At 41.5% G+C, this 22,467-nt stretch overlaps 1 protein-coding gene and 1 long non-coding RNA gene across 6 annotated transcripts in view; one reads left to right on the top strand and one right to left on the bottom strand.

Moving 5' to 3' along the window:
- The window catches only part of EPS8 (epidermal growth factor receptor pathway substrate 8), a 142,457-nt gene extending 125,335 nt beyond the window's left edge, over positions 1-17,122 (bottom strand). For 2 of the 5 annotated variants that reach the window (XM_030478724.1, XM_030478726.1), the window contains exon 1: positions 16,541-17,122. The gene's annotated coding sequence lies outside the window, so the exon portion shown is untranslated. Of the gene's footprint in view, positions 1-15,511; positions 15,854-16,006; positions 16,232-16,540 lie in introns of those variants that run through there. The other 3 variants (XM_030478722.1, XM_030478725.1, XM_030478723.1) reach the window with 2 other exon arrangements.
- Positions 14,660-21,221, top strand: LOC115604996. The gene is made up of 2 exons (XR_003990463.1): positions 14,660-15,050; positions 19,724-21,221. It is a non-coding gene; the product is annotated as an uncharacterized LOC115604996 (long non-coding RNA).
- Positions 21,222-22,467: the final 1,246 nt, after the last annotated feature.

Below are 22,467 nucleotides of genomic sequence, written 5' to 3'. Positions count from 1 at the left end.
AGAGGTAAGGGAAAATAATCTTTTCTGGCAATATACTTAGATACAATAAAGTGGAAGAATAAAGAAATTAAAATATATGGGTTTGCACACTACTTCTTGCAAGAAGAGCAGCGGCAGAGTTAAGGGCCAGTTATTGCTCAAGTTGCCCAGGGACTCCCTTTGTCTCTTTCTGCTCTATTGGCTCACAACCCTTTTAGGCGAGAAAAGTGACGGTGTGCCAGTGGTGCTCGTGTGTCCTGGGTGCATCAGGTATTTTAGAGATAGATGGAGAGTCATGGCCTTCATTCTCCAGGTCTCTATTTCTTGGAATCATTTTTCATACCTTCAGCATTATGTGTGGACTCTCAAGAGCCATTACAGAGGTTTAGCTTTCCATCAGAGCTTTGCATGTGCCCTCTTCAAGTCTCATTTCTCAAAGCTCATCCCCTCAAAGTAAGTATTCCCAACTTAGGTTCCTCTTGAGAGCAAAATTTAACATCTTCTGTGGTATAATCATCAGCTGAAGCACTGTACCGTTCTATTAAACTTCCATCTTAAAACACAGCATTTTCTTAAATTATCCAAAAATGCCACAACCTGCTTTTAGCAACCTGTAGGCAAAGCACCCAACACCCTTTTGAGCCACCACTTCACCCCTAATTGTCCAAGTTCTCATGACTACAGTCTCCTCTTCCTTTACTCTGGGGAACACATTTGAATTTGAATGCTGGTGCCTCGTGTTTCATCCCTGTCAGATGAACCAGCATATCCATTTCCTGCACTAATAAGTTTAAATGAGTAGTGACAGTTTCCAGTCATGCAGAAACATAGACATACTCAGATGTCATTCTCAAAATGGTAACTGATTTGAGAGAGAGAGCATCACAGTCAAATTGCCAAAATAGATATCTGGTTTTAAACGACTCATTAAAATCCAGGGCAGATCAAAGGGCCTGATAGCAAAAGAATTATTAGGAAAAGAAAAAAAAACCTACCATATTTAATGCATTAGCTAACGTGTTAGAATCCCCAAGAAGATAAAGCAATTTTAGTTTCAAACAAAAGTACTTGTCTTTGTGAGAAAAGACAACTTATTATTAATTCAAGATAAAATCACGGTACTAGAGGTGAGACGATTTATTGTTTTCACAAGACTTAGCAGGCTGAACTCCAGAAAACAGAAGAATCCCAGGGCTTTACAGAAGAGGGATAAAAGCTGCAAGCTCTGGTTTCCCAAGTGGCAGCACTGACATTCCCCACTCCAGACCTGTTTGTTATCACTGTCATAGCCCTACCTGATATCATGGCTAGGGATTTAATTTTTTAGCATCACTGGGGCAGTCATTTTGGCTTTCATTGTCCAGTACCTAGCAACAGAAGTCTATAGCCAGTGCAAAAGATCTGGAGACTGCAGAAATACATGGAAACAAAAAGAGTTTCTTTTGCTTCATCTATACAATGGACACTTTGAAGAACACAGGGTTCATAAGAAAGAATAGTGATATACTTCCCATTTAACTGTTAGCCTTTACAGGGGTAAGTCTAGATAAAGAGCTGAGTGAAAACACAATGAAGTGCCTCATAGCAGGGGACCCTGGACGATCTCCTAATTCTCAGTGGTCACATACTGAAGTTTTTAATGGAAGTGAAATGAGCCCCAATACATTATCATTCTGCTCATTCCCCAGTCAACAGCCCCCAGCTCTTCATCTTCACATCACTTACTACTGCTAGTACACCTAACCCTACCATGTCAATAATGAAATATGACAGCTAATTCTTCAGCCTGGCAAGCAACTGGAAATTGCGATGGATTTCAATAGAGAAGAGCTTAGACAAGTTTACAGTAAAACTTGTTTAGCTTTGTTTGAGACAATACTGAGTAGTAAGATTGAGGATGAGCTGCCTTATTTCACTCAGTAGCCAATAAGTGAGAGAGATCTCAGCTATTACAAAATGAACAGCCACAAACCAAAGACATAAATCCTTACGTTTACTTCACCAGGGTGCAGGAAGCACCCAAAAGATGTTATCAGTCATTAAACACATCAATCTCTGAATTTTCACCTCTCATTTGAAACCTACAGCTGAACAAAGTAAGCTCAGAATCAACCTATATGTAATGCAGCACTTTCAGCCTCTCTTCACTACATAGTCTAAAAACAGCAGCATTTTAAGATTTTTGTAGTTCATACTCCAGTGACATACCAGTGAGAGAGAGCAATCCCAGAGTGCTGCAGAGGAACATTAAGGAACATTAAGTAGAGACAAGGGAGACCATTAGGTAGTTTTAGACCCTTTCTCTTTTTCCTAGGAAAAAACCCTCTCATCTCAGATAAACAGAGAGTTTTTCTTGGTTTATTTGCTTTTATGTCTGGAGCTTGACATTGCCCAGCAGAACTTTCATGAAAACAGAACACTCGCTTAAAATAGTACAGACTTCAAACAAAAGATGTGTCTCACAGTAAGACGAAGACACAAAAAACCCTCAAAAAGAATGGCAACAAATTCTTTTAAATTGTTTCCAAATGATTAAAGTTTCTATTAATAAAGTAAGCACACAAATTTTCTTGGGGTTTGTTTTGGTATTTTGTTGTGGATTGCTTTTTTGAGACTTTGGGCCTCAATCTCTTAAGCATTTAAGTAAAACAACAAGCAGACAGACAAGTTGTCCCATTAATATCAGTGGAACAAATAAGTATTTATAGATCAAGATTTTGATCCTGATCAACCCTCTCCCCTGTAGTTGAGGGCAACTCCTTGATGGACACCGCTACCAATCTTTACCAGTGAACATTTCCAACAGGGATGAAGAATACCTTCAAACTGCTCAAGGTAGGTCTCAGCCAATTTTCACTAAGTTCTGAAACAAAAGATTTCTGTTCACTGCAGCCAGTGCAAGGAGAGAAGACTTTTTGCTCAGCCACAAACGTTTGAGCACCACTGTACACCAGAGCCTATGCTCCATCACATTTAAAGTATATGACCTACGTCATTGTCTGGAACATACCAACTGCCAAAGACAGCAGTATGTACTTTGTGTACAATACATACATTACCAGATGTGGTTTTCCTAGGAAAGACACTAGATCTAGATGAAAACAAAATACACAGCTCTTGTAAAATTGGAAAGAAACTGAAAAACTATGTGCGCAGAATACGTAGACATATTGTCTTGCAAGCATTAATGAGGAAAGAGCAAGAGAGGGCAAAAGCCCTGCATTTTTTCTGCCAGAGCAATGACTCAGTGAATTTCAAGAAGCTCTAGGGGGAATCTGTGTCCAGAGTGGAGAGTGCACATTTAAACCATAATCACATATGGTTTCTAATCAGTGAGTGCAGTATCACCACCCCAACGCCTATGAAAAAAACTTCTGTACAACAAAAATGACCCTAAGCTCCAGATATGCATCATTTTTAAGGTCAGTTGATCCCTGAAGGCACATGTCTATTAACAGGGTAGAACAGAGGAGTATCTGGAAGTCTCCATTATTTTACGTAATCATGGCAACAACACTGCCTCAGAACATTTCCTTATTACTGAAAGTAAGAATCTCATTCAGGGGAGGCATGCAGGGAGCACATAAAGAGCAAGGTCATCTGTAAAATTACCATGCACTTTCCTTTACATCCTAAAGAAGTCACTGCACTAAAGCTCTGCGAGGTGGGGTTTAAGACCAAGGAGGACTTGCATTACTTGTGACACATTCCCACACAGTCTTTATGGATTCAATTCACTAAATTGCATGAAGTGACATCTGCAAATCTTGTCCAGTAGCAGCCATAAGGGAGACACAACCACAGAGAAAAGCGTTACTGCTGGCATTATTGGGAGTGCTAGCACAGCATGCATATGGACATCCCAGTCACTGTACAACACCATCTCCATGGTCTAGGAGGTAGAAAGCCCTGTGTATGTTCCCCTTTGAAATGTGAGGGTGAACCTATACCAGAACCTCTGCAACAGTTCCATGGATTTCTCCCACAGGGTAATGTATCCTTTAACTCTTACAAACTGTTCTGTAACCAAGTGTCTCAGTCTGCCATCAGAGCAAAAACAGATTATGCAGAGAAGTATGTACTGGTTTGGAAAGTGATCCGAGTTTATACAGTTTATACAGTGAAGCATTAAGAGAAAGAAGTACAGACTCCAGGATCATCTGCTTTTAGCCTATGAGGCTTTGGGGGAAAAGGTCTGTATGCAGAGGAGGAAATCTGGATTGCATCTGCTATGTGCCAAAAAGAAAACACATAAATGCAAACAAGAACATCTGAAGGGTAGCACCACATACTGGCATTCACACAATTCAAACACAGAACCACTCAAAATTCACTAATGTACCAATGCTGCCAGAGGCAGGTAGTTTAAATTATTGTGTCTATCTTCCTCAGGCCAAAGAATCTTGTTTTGTGCTTTTCTACCAGAAATAGAAGGGCAGAAACTCTCCTCCTTCATACACTCTGGAGGTCAAACTAGATGATGTAATGATCCCTCGTGGCTTTAAACAGGTTTTATAGATTATCTGACTTAAAAATAGACCCCATGTTTAAATAATAAAATTATCTTGAAAATTAGTGCCTCCTACAACAAGCCTCCTGTCACTGGCCAAGACCTGGAGGAGCTATGACCATAGGAATCTTTGCAATAAACCAAAGGGAAAATCTTAGGTAGATACCCGGAAACTGAAATTTTATCCCACTGACTTACGCACCTGAAAAGCAAACAATATGTACTATTTGCTATCTAATCTGCTTTAGCTAGGTGCAGATCTCCAGAAAAGCAGGCAGACAGAGGATGTGTCTACAGTGCAAACACCATACACAAGATCGGGTACTGGACCCAGTTTAGCCATGGCAGCAAGGACATCAGTCCTCAACCAAGAGGCATGGAGTGCACCATGTCCCATGCAACAGTAGCCTGTTTCTGGTACTGGGAGAGTACAGTGAAAGCTGGCTTAGACATGCCTGCACTGTCCTGACATCTCTGCTGCAGGTATTCCTCTGAATAATTGAAACCAAAGCCGGTCACCATACAATAACTGCCAGAGGTCACACTATGATGGGTCAGATGAGGACCGGAACTCATTAAGTGGACCAATATATGTGTTGAAATTTTTCTCCCTTTTCAAGTACGAGGCCAAAGGAGGAAGTACAGGAGAGATGTGTTGTCGTCTTGTCAACTGAGCTGCTCCTCGTCAGCTACACCATTGTTTAACTTGTCACAAGCACAAGCAAAACAATATAACACAACAAACCTCATCAACTTTTATGAAGAGCCTGGAAGTCCATTGGAAATCACTTAATTTCGTAAACCAGTGAGTACATGAACAATAGGAATCAGATTACTTTGCTCATGTGTTTTGGCAACGACAATTTAATTTTACTTATATTTATTATAAAGCACCATCAAATACAGTGTAGAATCTCTTATAAAAATAATTACAATCTAGTAATGCAGGATCTTACTGAAGCACACCATTAATTCCTTGACAGTTAGGGAACAAGCCAAATACTCTGTGCAAATGAAGGATTAGCAAGGTTTCAACACCCATTTCCTTGCACTTAAAATGTGCAAGGAGCAAACCTTATTAAAACAGCATTTCACATTATGCTTTAAAATGATGGCCCCTCAGGCAGATTCTCTGTACTTCAAAAGATAGCTGTTATACTACTATATGTTACATTCTAGGATAACAGAAGAAGAAATTTCTATCAAACTGCTTTACTGCTTTACATAGGGAGAATAAACTAGTTGCTCTCTCCTACAGCCCTGAAGAAAGCCCAGACTTTTATTCAAAATGAGGCATCACCAGCCACACAATAAAGAATGAACTTTAATACAACACTAAAACTTTAATACGACACTTATGAATTGTTTTCCACTTTTAGCTGCTGAAAATATTTTCAGCAGCTAAAGCAACATTTTGTAATCCCACCATCCCACCATCATTTGGGACATCTCCATATGGGCCTCAGAGTTATATTGCCTCCCTCTGTGTGTTTAAACTGCTTCTATTCCCATGCAGAAGGACTTTGTGGTTGCACGCTTTATAGTTGTTTTTAAAATAGGATTTCCTTAAAATCAAAAAGAATAAATAAATAAAAAGGCTGGTGCTTTTTCTTCTTGTTGTTTAATGATGCTCAGTTGTCTGAAAATTTGCTTATACATAAAGGACTGAATCAGTTTCCTTCTTTGCACCATTTCTGTTTTAGAAGTCCTTGCAGTGCAGCCACTATGAAATCATGCTGCACATAGTCCAGATTCGTGCGACCTCTCTAATGTGTTAATTTATTCAGGTCTTCATAATTAGAACTGATCCAGAAGGTATTAAGAAGCATCCCTAGCAATTTAAATAAGCATTATCCTAGATATTAAGATTAGAAACAGATCACTTGCTGTAGGCAGTTTGACAGCCTGACTTAGTAAACTAGAACCCCCTAAAAATCACCAATGTCTAACAACAATATTCAAAGCAAGATCTCCTAACAAGCAATTGAGAATGCTGGAAGAACTCACAGAAGGTGTTGTGTTCTTCCTATCCTATCTCAAATGTTTACAATAAAAAGAACAGAGAAGTTTTCATCAAAGCAGTATTATCATCAATGCTCTCCAACATTCCAGAAGCACAATATTCTTCTTATAATGTGACTGAGTAACCCCCTCAGATCCTCAGGAGGCGTTAGGAAAGTAATTGTTCCTCCTCAGTGTTCTTTTGTTATTACTGTCCCTTTTTTTTATACCCTTATTACTTTACGCAGAAATTACTTCGAGATATTATCATCAATTTACCAAAATAGAATTCCCCTGCATTTATTTTCTTTTACGTTAAAGCTTTACAATTAAATGGTACGTTTAAGCTAAATCTAATGATTTTCTACCTAGCTAAAACTGATTGGCCCACTGAGTCTTCAGTTTAATTTCCCCCCTCTCTCATTTTGCTAAGTAGAAGAAAAATGAATCTACCTTCAAGCCTGCTGGAATCAATCTTCTTTTCTATTTCTCACAATTTGTAAGTCAGAGGCTTAAAAAGTGTTCATATCCTCTTTTAACAAGCTGGTTACGGGAGATAAGCGCAATAACATTAATAAAAATAGCTCAGCATTAAGTCATGAATGTTTTACTAAAAAAAAAAAAAAAAAAATCCTAAAAGGCTAATTGTGATTTATACCACGTCTCTTCTCCTATACTCCCAATTATCAATCATCTCCAAAAGATGCCTTGTTTTACATACTAATGTCATGAATGCAACCACTGCCATGCCTAATCAGGTGAACCACCATGCAGCACAGACCACCCCCCAGGTAGCCCTGTGACTTGCAGATGCTGGCATACTGCAGAAGAGGTTTTACTCTTTCACAGCTATGGACCTTTTTTTTTTTTGTTTGTTTTGTTTAAGAAGTCCTTCACAAATATTTTGCAGCTGGAAGCACAGCTTCTCTCAGCTCAGCTCTCCCACACACTGTACCTTGACTTTTACCACCACCCTCAATGTCTCCAGTGTTCATGAAAACTGTATCTAGAAAAACAACAATACAACCACCAGCACTGAAACTTTTATTACTGCAATTACAACAGAGCAGCTAGAGGTAATAGTAATAATATTTAGCATTTATATGGTGCTTTATATCTTCAAAAGGCTGTATAAACATTTGCTAATTAAGCCTCACAGAACTCCTGAGACACGGATATTTTTTGTTTATAAATAGGAAAACCAAGGCAAAGAGACAAAAAAGCTGGCTCCAAAATCGAGATCTTAAGATGACTTTTTAAAAGGAAATAGAGATCTCTTTGGACAATAAGAACTTTCAGGGTTATAAAAGTACAGCTTAAAATACTCAAAGAATCCACTGGCACAAAGTCTCACGCTGTGCATATCCACCCCCTCCAAAAGAGTCAGCACACTCTTTCCCCAGGAGGAAGTCGTTCACCACTGCCAACAGCTCTAAACTACTTGCTGCTGTGGAGCATGAAACTGTCTGCACAGGCCAGTGGGATCATCTCATCTGCCAAAGCCCCAACTTGGAAGTCCAAGTCCCTGTGAAGCAGTCAAACTGTTGATAAACAGCGCAGAACAGTGACTTCAGCCACCACCAAGACTGAGCCTCAAGAGCAACTTGCTTGTCCTCCAGGGCTGTATTCTGCTCTGTCACTATTCAAGAAACATATGAATGCTCATTTTTATTGCATGTCAACATTTAGCTTTAATACAAAAAGTGAGAAAACCTGTAAATTCTAAGCAGAAAAGAACAAATGCCACCACATATTGGAGGCACTTCTGAGAGTATCTCACATTCATATTCAGTAAGACCTTGACTGAACAGACTTTTGTGTGTGTATCAGACACCTCAGTGACAGAGAGAAAACAAATGCCTACACACACTGTAACACCTCCTATTCAGGTCTTGAGCTCTAGAACTGCTTGAAGGGAGCTTAAAATTACTTCCAAGACAAAATACGCAGTGTTAAACCTTTAGAGAATGCATTACTCTTAAAACCCTATCCCACAAAGACTTGACTACCCATGTAATTTCACGCACTATATGTCCCACTGAGATCAACAGATCTGAAATGCATTCCAGAAGACGCTGGAATAAAGACTAATGACACGAAAAGGGAAAAAGAATTGGTTTGTGAGCAAGATAAAGCTTTACTGCAAAAAGTGGCATGAAATGCATTCTGTGAAGCTGGACACAGAGCACTATGTGCAACCAAAGAGTGAACTAGAACAAAAAGGGTAGGGAAAACTTAGAGGATAAATAAAGTAACAAAAAGAAATAAAACCCCATGAGACTAAAATTATATCAAGACTCAAGAATGGGATGGACAGAATATGGAAGACTGTAGAGAAACATGGCTTAGGCAAGTGGAGAAGGAAGAAAAACATTAAGAACTCACCCGGGGGCCAGGCTGAGCTGGGAGAAGAACTGAGACCAAAGCTGAAGGTAAAGCTCAAAATGCAGCAGTGCTTTAGCATCGAAGCAGCCATGAGAAGGGAACCAGTGACTGCAAGGGAGAAGCTGCATTTGTTTCTTGGCAGCGGTAGGACATTTGTCACACAGGGGTGACTTACCTAATGGACACTAAGGTACAACATCCAGATTCCTTACTCTGTCCTGCCCTCCGTACATGAGATAGCACTAAGAGGCTAATTACCAGTTAGCCCGGATTTATTAGCCATAACAAAGTCTGCAGCTGAAATAGAAACAGACTCCACCCTCCTACCTTCCAGCCCTCTGTCCTCACACCTGGACAATTCTTTATCCTTAAATACATGAAGAGAAGGAAACAGAAAAGAAGAAACATTACACTAAGGTTGCGAGAGCATGGGAAGAATTGCAAAGCAATAAGTAATGCTATAATAGTGGAGAAGAGAGTAAGTAATTCCACTTTGGGAAAAGCGAGCCTGAGATGACACTGAAGTAAAAGAAGAAAAATGTTTATTTAAATACACAGCCTACCACCCAATTCTGAATATGAAATGTAGATGTATATCTGTATCTCCAACTGAAGGCAGTATAATGCACTCACTGGCTTCTCAAGACATGTTGTGCAAAACTCAAAATTACTTTAAAGGCACATCTATAAATGTCTGACTTTTCCATGCCAGTTTTAAAATGGCACGGAAGATCCTCAAGCTGAATTTTATTACAACTTGATATCACAAACTCCTCATGATGTAACTCAATTTCATTGCACAGTATTTGCTATATCATTGTCATATGCATTCAGTTATAGTGAAGAACTCAACATGCAAGATGAACGTCTCGCTCTTTGTACAAAGGTCTCACATTCACATGCTCTGAGTAATAATGCTGCACATTCAAAATATTTTTATGATACACTGGGATTCTCACAGGCACTGAACTCTTAACGAACCCCTGCACCACCCAAACACCTAACTTCCTGAAACACCAAGTGTTAAATCCTTTGCGTATTAGAAAAAGAAAGCTTTCTCAAGGCTAATTACTCCAAATTATATTTTACACTGGAAACAAAGAGATCTTTGACGTGGGAAATAGAGAAGACAACCCCTCAGACACTGTGGAAGCAAGCAAAAGAGCAGCAGCATCGGAAGAAAGTGTACATCAGAATGATGAGCAGAATCCTCAGTCTTCATGAAAGGAGTATTCAGAGGGCTGAATTAACATTAAGCCCTCTCAACCACCCCAGAATGAAAGCAAGTGCTTATTAACCAAAGTTCATGTTTCAGGTGAAAGACGAACCACTAGGAGCATTAAGAAAACAAATCACAGCAATGTCAAATCCTACCTAAAGTTAAAACATTCATAAAATTGGGATAATCTTGTGTCTTACCAGGCATCTGTAAGTACTGAAGAGCAAATGGACTTCTGTGATCCCATGTATTTCTCATGATTTTTAGATCAAGTTTTATGCAGTTGATTTGAACGGTATGTTCAGGTATCATTTCCCTTTCCTAGTGGGTTTGGACCTATACTAATGAACAGCAAAAAGGTACTGCTAATATCTCTCTTTCAGCTTCTCTTTGCACTTGAGCCAATTTCTAGAAGGCAAGGGGAGGAGAATGGAGTGCTGATGGGAGAAGCAGCAAGCCTGGTGCCTGCTTTTCTACTTGGTCGAATCTTTAAAAATCTTTTGCAGGAGCAGAAATCAAAGTAATACACACAAATCCCATGCGTCTTCCATTTATTTTCCAGCTACAAACATTCCTGAGCTATACAGGTTAATGCTCACAGTGATACTCTTGCAGTAGATTAAATCTGAAGCATCCAGCAGCTACAGCAAATTCCAGCCTCCTGCCCCAAGAAGCAGCTATGGAAACTTTACAATTAAGACAGCTGAATACAGCTACTCTGAGAAGTCAGATGTTCCCTTACCTTCAGTGGTAATCTATAAAATCCAGAAAATCCATAAGCGGTAATATTTTGCATTATTAAAAGAGAAATCCTCTGTCTCATGTAAAACCAACGCACTTTTTTAAATAAGTAAATAAGTAACAGGTTATCTGCACAAAACCTACTTTACGTTACTGAACATCCATAACTCCTACTCTCATTCCACAGATACTATTCGTAAAATGATGAGGTTTTACTAAACAGTCTGTTGAAATACTCAAAGGTTTCACAGTATCACAGGACAAGTGGTTCATCATTTCACAACCCAGAGTTTTCTACAGGTTTGTTTGGGGTATTTTCCTCTGGAGTTTTATGGAGGACATAGCAAATTCCATGGTTGGTCAAAATGCTAACCTGAGTGAAGCTTGAAGAACAAATGCAAGTAGAATCCCCAGTCCCACCATCAGTATTGATGATGACTGTTACACATCTGAAAACCACACAACAGAAAACCCCAGAGAAATGGGTAACTTAAGCAGAGATTTACAAATTCCATGGAAAATACTAACCCTGCACCTTTGAAGCTAGAGACATCTGCTTTGTCTATCCAGAATGCGTAAGGTTGCTGAAGTCTATTCAGAAAAAAAAAAGTTAATAAATGCAAAGAAAGTAATTTGTAATTTGCTATTTCCACTTTAGATCTTAATCCTGCAGAGATTCACAGCATGAGTAACTTTAATTACACAGACAGTGGCATCGAGAGGGAAGGGAAGAAAGGACTGAAAGCATTCACTAGAAGAATTCAAAGCCCTGTGTTGGCTAATATTTAAAAATTTTACTGAATCTGGCAATACGGAATGAAATCAAAGGCATGTGTTAGTGATTGTGGGCTCATGGCCACTGCTCAAAATGAAAACACGTCCTCGAAAGCTAACGCTAACCTTTCCATTTTTAACTGATTCATTTTTTATCCACCTAGTGCCCATGACATGCAATTAAACACAAAATAAACAAAACCCAACCAAAAAAAATCCCTCCCCACACAACAGATCTGAAGGTTGTTTCTTCCCACATCATCGTGGCCTTTCCAAGGTGGCTGTGACTAACCTCACTAGGCAACAAAGCAGCATTACGTAGGATCTTTGAGTATCAAACGTTATAAAAGACACCTTGTCTCACCCTTCTGTTTCAGTGAAGGAAGAGCTCTGTTTTCTGAACAGTTCTGTAAATGCTTTTCAACACACACATGCACCAAATAGTCTCACTGATTTTGCTGAAATTTTAAATGACTTTATACCTAAGTTCATCTACGGGCACAACAGGGAGAACTCCAGCAGTCACTCAGGACTGCATTAGCAGGCAAAGTTGCCAGCAAAATCTGAAATTCAGATGACAGCTATCATCTAACTTGAGATCTAGGGTATGAAACAGAAAATCCTAGGTATCAGGGTTAAATCAAGATCTGCATGAAATCATGAGAAATTCAGTGTGTTGGATGAATAAATCGATGGATGAATCAGAGTCTAGCTCTGGAGTTGAGATAAAATGGCAGTAGCTACAGCCTTCCCTGAAAGCAAGAATTATAGTTTCTGGTAAGGCAAATTGTTTAATATTGGAAAAACTAGAGAACTGGAACTGAAAATAAGAAATTAGCCTCTAAGTCCTTTGTGAAAATTCAATAGATAACTGCACTGCTAGTTTAGTTACCGATGGCATTTTTGGTGACTTAAGTTTTAGCGGGTATTGTGCAACTATGGCCCTACTATGAGGAAAAATGGCATTTCAGGCATCATGCTACTCTCTGTACCATAAAGCAAATACTGAGGCTTCAAGATCACTTAAAACCCATCTAATAATACGCTGCTGATTAACCTCCTTGGGAACCCAGCTCAGGACTAGAATGATGAAAACTTGTGAATCCCTAAGGACAAAGGGAACACAACCAGATGCTGTTAAGTAAGAAAGCAAGAAGAAATCCTTGTTTCAAAGGAAATGTGAGGAACAGCCATATCCACATGCAGAAAATGCACAGCAAAAGCACCTTTCCAATTCTCTTTGAATGGAGATGTGAGGATTGGGCCGCGCACACTATGAGCAACACAGCTCTAAGGTGTTAAATGTACCTTCCTTCTGCCACCAGCCCCACAGCAGAGAGACAAGAGTCTGGAAGGGTCACAGACCCAAGGGCCCAATTTTTCTGTCTGGCAAAGCTGTATCTTCAAGAAAATTTCATACCTTTGACCAGTCATTCACCATTCGAGAAGACAGAGCACAGCAGGAATTGTAATGAGGAGTATAAGAGCAACAAGTGCTAGACACTAAGATCAAAGTTAGCAAGCATTTTTATTAGTGAATATTCCTTGTGTGGACTTGAAGTCTTCTGTTTTCTCACTGCAGTAGCTGAAAAGTTCTCATATATTTGACACTCAGGGCACCAATTACTAGACTTCAGATGTTTAGATTTTAATAAGCTTTCACCCATAGGGAGAAAAAGTGTAGCAGTTAATGTGACTGATTTGCCATTTACAGTTAAGACTACAGACAGAAACAAAATCAATCATATTTCAAAAATTTAGCTGTCACTAGGTGCAAAACTTCTGTATTTTTTTCCACCTGTGAATTACACAGCAGAACTAAGTATCTTTAGATCAATCTTGCCCTCTCTATTATAGCTATATGTAACCCAGCACATAATCACTATTGGGTGTTGTTGCCTGTAGGGTGTTACCTCCCCCCAGTTAAATCTAATGGGATGCTTTGGCTGTTTGCAGAATTACATGCAATCACAAGCATGCTTTCTGAGCTGCGAGAAGGCATAACTCAATACTGCTGTCATTATGAGTATGTGACGATAGAAGCCAGTTGGACATTTAAAGTCCAAAGCCACTTATATTTCCATAGCTTCCCCTAATAAAAGCAAGCAGCAGCCCCAACCCACTTCTGTGGAGCCTTGAGCACAGTATCCTGTTACCTGACGACATCCGTATGCTGATAATGCTACACTCCCTGTGAACTGTGAATCAAGATGAGATATGCTGTGTCTGCCTTACACCTTGGAAACCCTATGAGCTCTTTGCAGTCCCCGCTGTTCACCAAGAGGAAACAACCAACCCATTTCAAGCCTGGCCTCGGAAAGAACCACTTCTCAGAGGGCAAGCCTTACAGCATTTCCATGAGTATTCCACGGAAAGGAGACCGGTCACACGATGCTGATTCAGTAATTCCAGTTGCTAATAACAAAAATGGTCATTTTTATGTTCCCTCATGTAAGCAACTTTTATAGCTGACATATAGACATTGCACAATCACAAATAAGAAGAAAGATGGTCAATAGGAAGGGAGGAGGACCACATTTTTGATGATGGAGAGGAACAATTAAAATATGATCTACACTGCACAGACACATGAGATTCACCCTTTAGTTAATACTTCAGCAGAAACACCACAGAGCAGTAGCACTTCTATCTTCAGTACTTCACTTTAAGTGAACAAAGCAGACTCCACTAAAGGTCCTACTGCTGCATATCCACAGTTCTGAGGGGTACAATACCAGTGAGCCAAAGCAAAGCACAGTTTTTGAGTGGGAGGGCTGATACCCAAATAACATCATAGAATCATAGAATGGTTTGGGTTGGAAAGGACCTTAAGATCATCTAGTTCCAACCCTGCTGCCACGGGCAGGGACATAGAATGGTTTGGGTTGGAAAGAACCTTAAGATCATCTAGTTCCAACCCTGCTGCCACGGGCAGGGACACCTCACACTAGATCAGACTGCCCAAGGCCCTGTGCAGCCTGGCCTTGAACACCGCCAGGGATGGATGCCAGTATTTCTTTAAGAAATACTTGTTCCACCCTTCTGCTACTGCCTGCTACTAGCTGGCTTGAAGTTAGGGTTTAAAAGAAGGGGTTCACAGATACAACGCAGACCTACTGAGGTTACGATGGGGCAGAAGCACCCTAGATCATGCTGCAAAATGCCACAAATCTGTTTCCGACTGTGTGCCCAAGTCATCCATCATGCAGTGGTGGATAAGTAAGGGAGCGCATGTCATGGCGATGGGGGGGCAGAAGGCGTAAGAATGCCAGGGAAAGTTAGCAGATAGAAAAGATGAGGAGGAAGTCGGGAGGGCACAGCACTGAAGAAACATGTGCAGGCAACAGGATAATCCCGCCTGAAAGCTGCCCTGCGGCAGCTACCAGCAACACATCCCGCCTTTGCAAAAGCCAGCTTAACCACCGGGGGAAAAACACCACGGTAAGGACAGAAAGCCAAGTCACCTGGCAGAAGGTAGGCAGGAGGAGGGCGGCACGGGCACGGGCGCTGCCGTTCCCGAGCACCGGCGGGATCCCGGCGGGCAAGGTGCGAGCAGGTGTGACGGCGGCTCGCGTTACCGCAAGGGAGGAGGAAAACATACGTACACCTATACATACACACCGAGAGCTACGTGTGCACCGAGCCACGGCGGCGGGGCAGGGCGGCAGCGGTACGCGCCGTCCCCAGCCGCCGCGGCACAGCCCTGCTCGGCCCGGGGTGCCCGTGAGGGAGTTCCCCAGCGACCCCTGCCCGAGCGGAGAGCAGCGGCAGCGCCCGCCCCGGGGGTGTTGGGGTTAATGCCCCACGATTCGCCATGTTACGAAGCCGGGCGGCTTTGGGGGTCGCGGAACAAAAAGGGGGTCTCGGCGACCGGGGGAAATCCCGCCCCGCCAGCCCCTTACCTTCCCTTCCCTACCCGGGCGTCCTCCTCCCACGCCGGGGGGCGGCGGCGGCGGCCGCAGGGATCCGCTCGGTGCGGCCGGAGCTCCCGCCGCCGCCGGCCAACAAAGTGCCGGAGCGGCGCGGGCAGGGCGCCGGTCAGCGGGAGCAGCGGCGGAGCGGAGCGGAACGCGGCGGAGCGGAGCTCCCTCTGCCGGCCTTCCGCCCCGCCCCGGCCACGGCCCCGGGCCCGCCGAAACAGCCCCAGCCCCAGCCTGCGGCCGGGGCGGTCCCGCGCCGAGGCAGCGCGGAGCCCCGCGGAGCCGCCCTCATCATGCGGACTCTGCGCGCTGCCGGGGTGCGGGGCTGCCGCTCCCTGTTGCGGTTACAGGCTGCTCACGAAATGAGAAGGTACGGAGAGCAGCACCCCGGAGCTGGACTGAAATATGGGAGTTGTTCACAGTAGTCGTGAGCGTTCACCAAAAATACGAATTAAAAAAGCCCCACACAAAACCTACCAAGACTCCGCAGCAAAATCCTTCCCCGAAGAAGTAGGTGTATCTAAGCCACCTTTGGAACAAGTAGGCTGTCAGAACAAAAGTCTCCCGTCCTCACTCGAAATCCCGGATGAAATCTCCCAGCTGTTTATGTTGTTTCCATCTGGCAGCACATTCCTCCTGACCCTGACAACTTACACGTGGCTTTCACTCGGCACGGGGGAATAGCCCCATGCACAGATTACTATTGGCATGCTCACAGGTAGCCAAAGTCCTCATGCGACGCTGTTGTCACAGTCCTGATTTCTATAATGAGGCACTTCCACTCCTAACACCAAGCTGTTCCCTGAGAATCTGTTTTCACTGATTTCTTTTTCAAGTAAGTTTTTGTCTTTTGTGACTTGAGAGAAAAGCTAGAAAACATCAATCTTTCAACGAGATTCAGCAAGATGAAAAGAACCCCCCTTCAGGTAGCATATAGGAAAGTTAATCTGATTTTTGATGTTACTTTCCTGATTTTTTATGGGATTGAACTGCCAATCCTGAAAGACTTACCTCTTAATTATATCCCGAGCCTCCTTCCAGGTTTCAGCAAGATCCCTCATGAAGATCAAAATCAGATCTAGACACACAGCCACTTCCAGGACTGAGCCACAGTTATCCAAACATAGCAACAGGTCCTTTGTGCTAGAAAGTTTATATGATTCCAGGCCTTCTTCAAGAAACCCGCAGAGGAAAAGTATAAACTAATGAAAGAGCAGCTGCTTGCTGAAATTTCCACTCAGTTCCAAGAAATGAGACTTGGCAGGTCCTTGCTTTTTATAACACTCCATGACTCATTTGCAGAGGCAGGTGAAATCAGAGCCATCACTGCCAGAGTCGTGCCTCTGATGGCTTCTCCAGGAAGGACACAGATTTTCCTAAACACTTTTTATGAAAGAAGAAAGGAAGATACTGCTCAGCTGCTGTTTGCAGCGGTTCGGTTGCTGAATCCCTTCTCAAGTGGTGCTAGTCCATCCCTGACCTGGTGTTTTCCTGCAAATCTTCCCGATAATAAGGTCTGAGCTCTGCAAACTGTGCTCCTTTGCCCGGCTGTCCGGCAGGTTCAGAGCTGTAGGCAGCGGGCAGCAGGCAGGCATAAGGCTCACTGCAGGCTCCTGTCAACCAAACAGGAGAGAGTAACCCGAGCTTGCAAGTCAGGCTGGTAGAGGTGGGGCCTCACTCCACAATTGCTTAGGAGTTCACCTTAACCTTGCTTCAAGGGAAAAAAAAACACCCCCAGAGAAAAAGAAAAGCAGTTCAGTCAACTTCCCCTTCCTGGCTCTGAGCTGGCAAAGCCCCTTGTCATTCTGCACCTTCTTCTAGCAGTTCTGTCCCTGCTACTTTTTCTGGTCCAGAGGGTTCTGCACGTAACAGGAAAGCACAAAAAGATCTTGTGAAATCACAGAGGAAGGAGAGCATTGAGTCCACTTTTATGTACCTAAACAAGCAATGAAATGTGCAGATAACAATTTTTCTTGTTAACAGGAAGATTGTTTCCAAGAAGCCTTCAGACCTTAAAGGATCAGATTATGGAGAGGCCTCCTAGGTCATTCACGTGAAAGAACCCTTACAGGAACACTGACATTAAACTGACATTTCCAAACTATTTGTGCCAGTCACCATACACTGCGTCATGCTCCCTAAGTAAATAATAATAATAGTAATTTGTACAAAAAAGTGCTTACCCCATGAGAGGTGGAATGGAATTCAAGAGATGCTTTTAAAGAAAAGGTCAGTGACTGCTTCAGTCCTTGGCAGGGGCAAACCGTGCCTTTCTTCCCCATCTTTCCTGGATAGCAGCCGCAGAGCAACCCCTGCTCCAATTCCCTTAAACAAAGGACAAAAAATAAATGCAGAAGACCACTGTGGGCTGATATTTTTGTTTGCTTTTATTTGGGAAGAAAATATTTTAAAGGAACAGAGATAATCAAGAAGAACATGGAAAGAAAGTGGGACATGAGGATGAAAAAAGGGAAACCAGAAGAATAAATGGTATACAGATTTGGGGAAGAATACATTCTATTTCTGTGCTTTAACTACTTTTCTTCAGGATGTGTATAGTAGGTATGGACATTTATAGAATTATTTTATATGATTATGAAACTAATATTACTGCAAATAGGAAAGCAGAATATCGTAACTCAGGGAATGAAGACATTTCATCAATGTTTGGGGGAAAAACGAAATATGCCAAAGAATTTCTTTCTGTTGTAGAATAGTCTAAAGATCCTTTCCATGCTGGGAACCTGCAGAATGAGTTATACACAATGAACCTCTTACACAACCACCTGGCAGACCCAGCAGAGTCTGTATGCTGACACCCCCTTCCTGCATGGAATTCAGCCAAACACCACGGCCCCAGCCAGTTGCGATCTCCTTTGCAGGTGTACACGCGACAGAAGGCACGGTGCGGGCAGCAAACCCATGGATTCATGGGGAGCCCCATCGTCTGGGCTGTATTGAAATTAGATGGTCAAGTGGTAAATTTGGACAGTATTGGCTGCAGTAAGCCTTGGGATTTAAGATTAACTGCTTGATAGTGGAATTTCCACTCTCACTGAAAACAGACACTACTGTATCCATAGAGTTTTCAGGACAAAAATATACAAAGCAAGCCTGATTTGTCTCCTGATTTTAAGGCACGTTCAGCTACAGTGTGAAACAGCAGAGTTGTTCCTGATTTAGGATCGTAAAAATGCGAGGTTAATCCACAGGAATCCAGAGCAAATAAGAGAAACAAAAGAGACTGGCAATCGGTCTGTGCTCCTCCATGCTTTATGCTATGAGAAAGAAAAAAAAATCCCAAATACGGAAAGTATTTATTTGCTGCTTAGGTAATATTATAGAAAATGTTTTTCATAAAAGCTAAAAATGGTCCTATCTAGAAAACAATGCAGGACAGAGGATCTGAAGAATCGTAGAATCATAGAACTGTTTAGGTTGGAAGGGACCTTAAAGATCATCTAGTTCCAACTTGCCACTAGACCACATTTCTCAAAGCCCCGTCCAACCTGGCCTTGAATATTTCCAGTGAGGGGGCATCAATAACTTCTCTGGGCAACCTGTTCCATAGTGAAGAAATTTTTCCAAATGTCTAATCTAAATCTCCTCTCTGTCAGTTTAAAGCCATTCCCCCTTGTCCTGTCACTACACGCCTTTGTAAAAATTCCCTCTGCAGATTTCTTGTAGAGTAGGTATTCTTCTAGCCTCAAAGTAATCTGTAGTCTCATAGGGAGTTTCTTTGGGGTGTGTCTAGTTTTAAAATATTCTGCTTAAATGTGACATACTTTCTTTTTAGACCATTTTCAGTAGAAATTATGTGAATATAATTGTTCTAAACTCAGATTTATTTTGAGTAGTAAATCTATGAATAATGTAATGGCCTCAAAACTAGTGAGATATATTTGGCCTAAACATGTTGGGGACATTCTACAAACTTCTGAAGTAATTAGGAACCTAGGGTCTGCTATTCAAAAACTGGCTTTGGGCAGTTTGTGTATGTGTTTAGTTTGGTTTGGTTTTGTCCCATCCTCCAGAAATGGAAAGCAAAAAAATTATTTGAAAACCTCCTCTCTCCCCATAGGCTTAGTTGACTCCTTTATTGGAGAGCTTGTGCTTTGTTGATTAATACAAAATTACAGAAGCTACTTGCATTTTCTTTAACTTTCTTTTTAATAACCGTTTCATTTCTTTCAGGTTGGTTCAGCAAACAAAGTAAAGCAGACCAGAGAACAATCCACAATCTACATGTGAAAAGGAAGGAGGAACACAGAGTGTCTGTAACCCTCTCCTTGCAGAAACCGAACTCCAGACTCAGTTTTGAAGCAGAGGGAAAATGTCTGGACTGCTTCTGGCTGACTCAGACCCTTTATTCCAGATGCAGAGACAAAGCAGCACAAAGGATTCCCAGAAGCCTCATTTCCACCCAAGAAATTATTCTTCTGAAGAGCTCAAGGATATGGCAGAGAATACATCAGGCAAGAACAAGGTGTCTGTCAGAGTGCCGTCACAGCGCTGAACTCCATGGAGACTTCCAGTGACTGTGATAGACAAGAGTGCCTCAAAGAGCCGTTCTGAAACACCTTGCCCAGGTTATACAAGGGACCACTCTATACTGCAGAAAAGTTTGGAATCTTAAAAAAAATAAAAGTTGCTGATGGTCCTTGTGGTGCCTGCATCCCCAAGTCCGAGAATATGGAGTTACGTCTCCTGGATGTTCTGGTCTCTGTTTTGCTTGATTTGGAGCTTGTATCAGTACATATACACCCTCCATATTTATCCTCTAGTCTAGCTGCCAGGGGTTATCAGATTTTTATTCCTTGTTCCTAATTATTGTTACATCCATGAGGGAGATCGAGTGAGCTGACTAGGACAAATGAAACAGCTGTTTATCCTGAGCCCAAAACTCTTCAGTTTGAAGCTGCCATCATTGGTGACTTACAAGCTTGCCATCCAGCCATTCCAGTTACTAATACATCAATTATAAGCCATGTAAATTTATGGCTAGGATTATAGTTGAATGCGTGATAATAAAAAGCCTTCCAGTAAGACGAGGGCTCTGTGACATTATGAATTATCTGGCAGTCCTTTCTGCACAATACTATGTGGATCGCAATCAGCTCAACACAGAGGACTCTTCTCCCACTGGAGCCATAGGGAGTGTTTCCATTTATTTTGGAAGGAACAGAATCAGGACCAAATCCTTAATTTGTGCATTACTCAGTCTCTGCACTGAGAGCTGTTTGGCTGACACTTGGATTTGGAAGTCAAGACCCTGTCCTGAAAGAAACCTCTGGCATAAGAAAGGCCATATGGGAACCACTGACACCATGTGGGCAAAGCTCAGCACATTTTGATTACTGGATTTTGATCTGTCCCCTCTCAAGAGCTACACTGTGTTTGATGGATGAGACTCTAATTGAATTTAAACAAATAAACTGCAGGTTACAAAGCAAACTCAAACATTGCTATGCATTTTGATGCCTCCATATTCCTATCTTAAGGAGACAAAAAGGAAATAAGACACATATAATCAATCTTTTTATATCTACACTCTTTTCTGACATGTTTTTTATTACAATTGCATGTTTATTGGGAGAGAGGTAGACAGTTAAACCTCAGATACTTGATTTTCCTTATATCTCATATTCATGAGAATATAAAAAGGCAGGCAGAAAGGAAAACATATAACGTGAAAAAACAGAAATAATCTGTTTTGCCAGAATTTAGGTAAGTTTCTGGTTTTTCTTTTTTCTTCTATTCTACTCTGGTGGAGGAGGGGGAACAATGTTAACCATATGGCTCATCTCAAGCCTTCAGAATTCTTGAGTCAAGCATCTAAAATCAATACATTTTTTTAATAATCATGAGGTGTTGATAAAAAAGATGCTGACATTTTTATTTGGGTTTGGGGTCTGTAGATTTTATGTTTCCTAGCAGAAATGTAAGAGAGAGACACTTTCTTCTTCTAACAAATTACAAGGATTTGGTGCACTCCAAGACTATAGCAAATTAAGCTTTTAAGAAACATATCAAATATCATTGCCACAATACTAAAATCACCAGATTGGCCAGAATTACTTTGTACACTATCTTTATTGTTTACTGCACTGACTTTTAATTTTGAAAATTGTAGTCCCAGTTACTGTTTTTAAGGACAGAAGGGCTGTCTGATCTGTTTAGAGAATGTGTAGGTCATCTGATATTCTGCATTTGCACATGTGGGAAAAAAATCTTCCTGCTTAGTTCTGATTGCATAATTATTTCTTTAGCTGGGGGAAATAATAATGCTGGTGACAATTTTTGGTTACATAGCTCTTGCCACAGACCTCAAAATTGTCTACAAGCATTAATGAATCTGGAGAGACAAGCTTCATTGTACAAAAGGAGCAGCCAAAGCTCAGATAATTCTGAAAAACCTCACAGTGATATTCCAAAGCTTGGATACGTTGTGTTTTTATTAAAGCCTAAAATCACAGAATTTAAAAGATGGTAACATCTGAGCCTGGGAGATAAGAAATGAAAATAAAAACACATACAAATAAAATAATTCTCTGTGTGCATATGTACATGTATAGTTTTATATACATTTTAGGTGAACCTCATGAGTTTTGGGTGGAAGAATGTGGCTCATTATTTCTGGTCACACCACACTGGCAAAGCTGAAGATGCTCCATCACACTGGGAAATTGCACCCAGTGCCCATGGAAGTAGGGCTGTGGTGGGACCCAGAAACACAAGCTCTGAACATTACAGTGCCTTGTACAAAAATGGAACAATGTCTCTGGATTTGGCTTCATACAGAGTCACAGATGCAGCCTTGGGAGTTAAGACCGAGAAGGTTATGGCATGACTGAAAGTCTGTGTATGTAGTCACAAATGCAACTAGACTCAACAAGCTTTTTCTTTCTTACAGAAGGTGCCCATGAGATAGTTTCATT

This window comes from Strigops habroptila, chromosome 3 (assembly GCF_004027225.2).
Source record: "Strigops habroptila isolate Jane chromosome 3, bStrHab1.2.pri, whole genome shotgun sequence".
In the NCBI taxonomy this organism is placed as follows: domain Eukaryota; kingdom Metazoa; phylum Chordata; class Aves; order Psittaciformes; family Psittacidae; genus Strigops; species Strigops habroptila.
The sequence above is the reverse complement of the archived record's forward strand: the minus strand, read 5'-3'. Positions and strand labels throughout refer to the sequence as shown.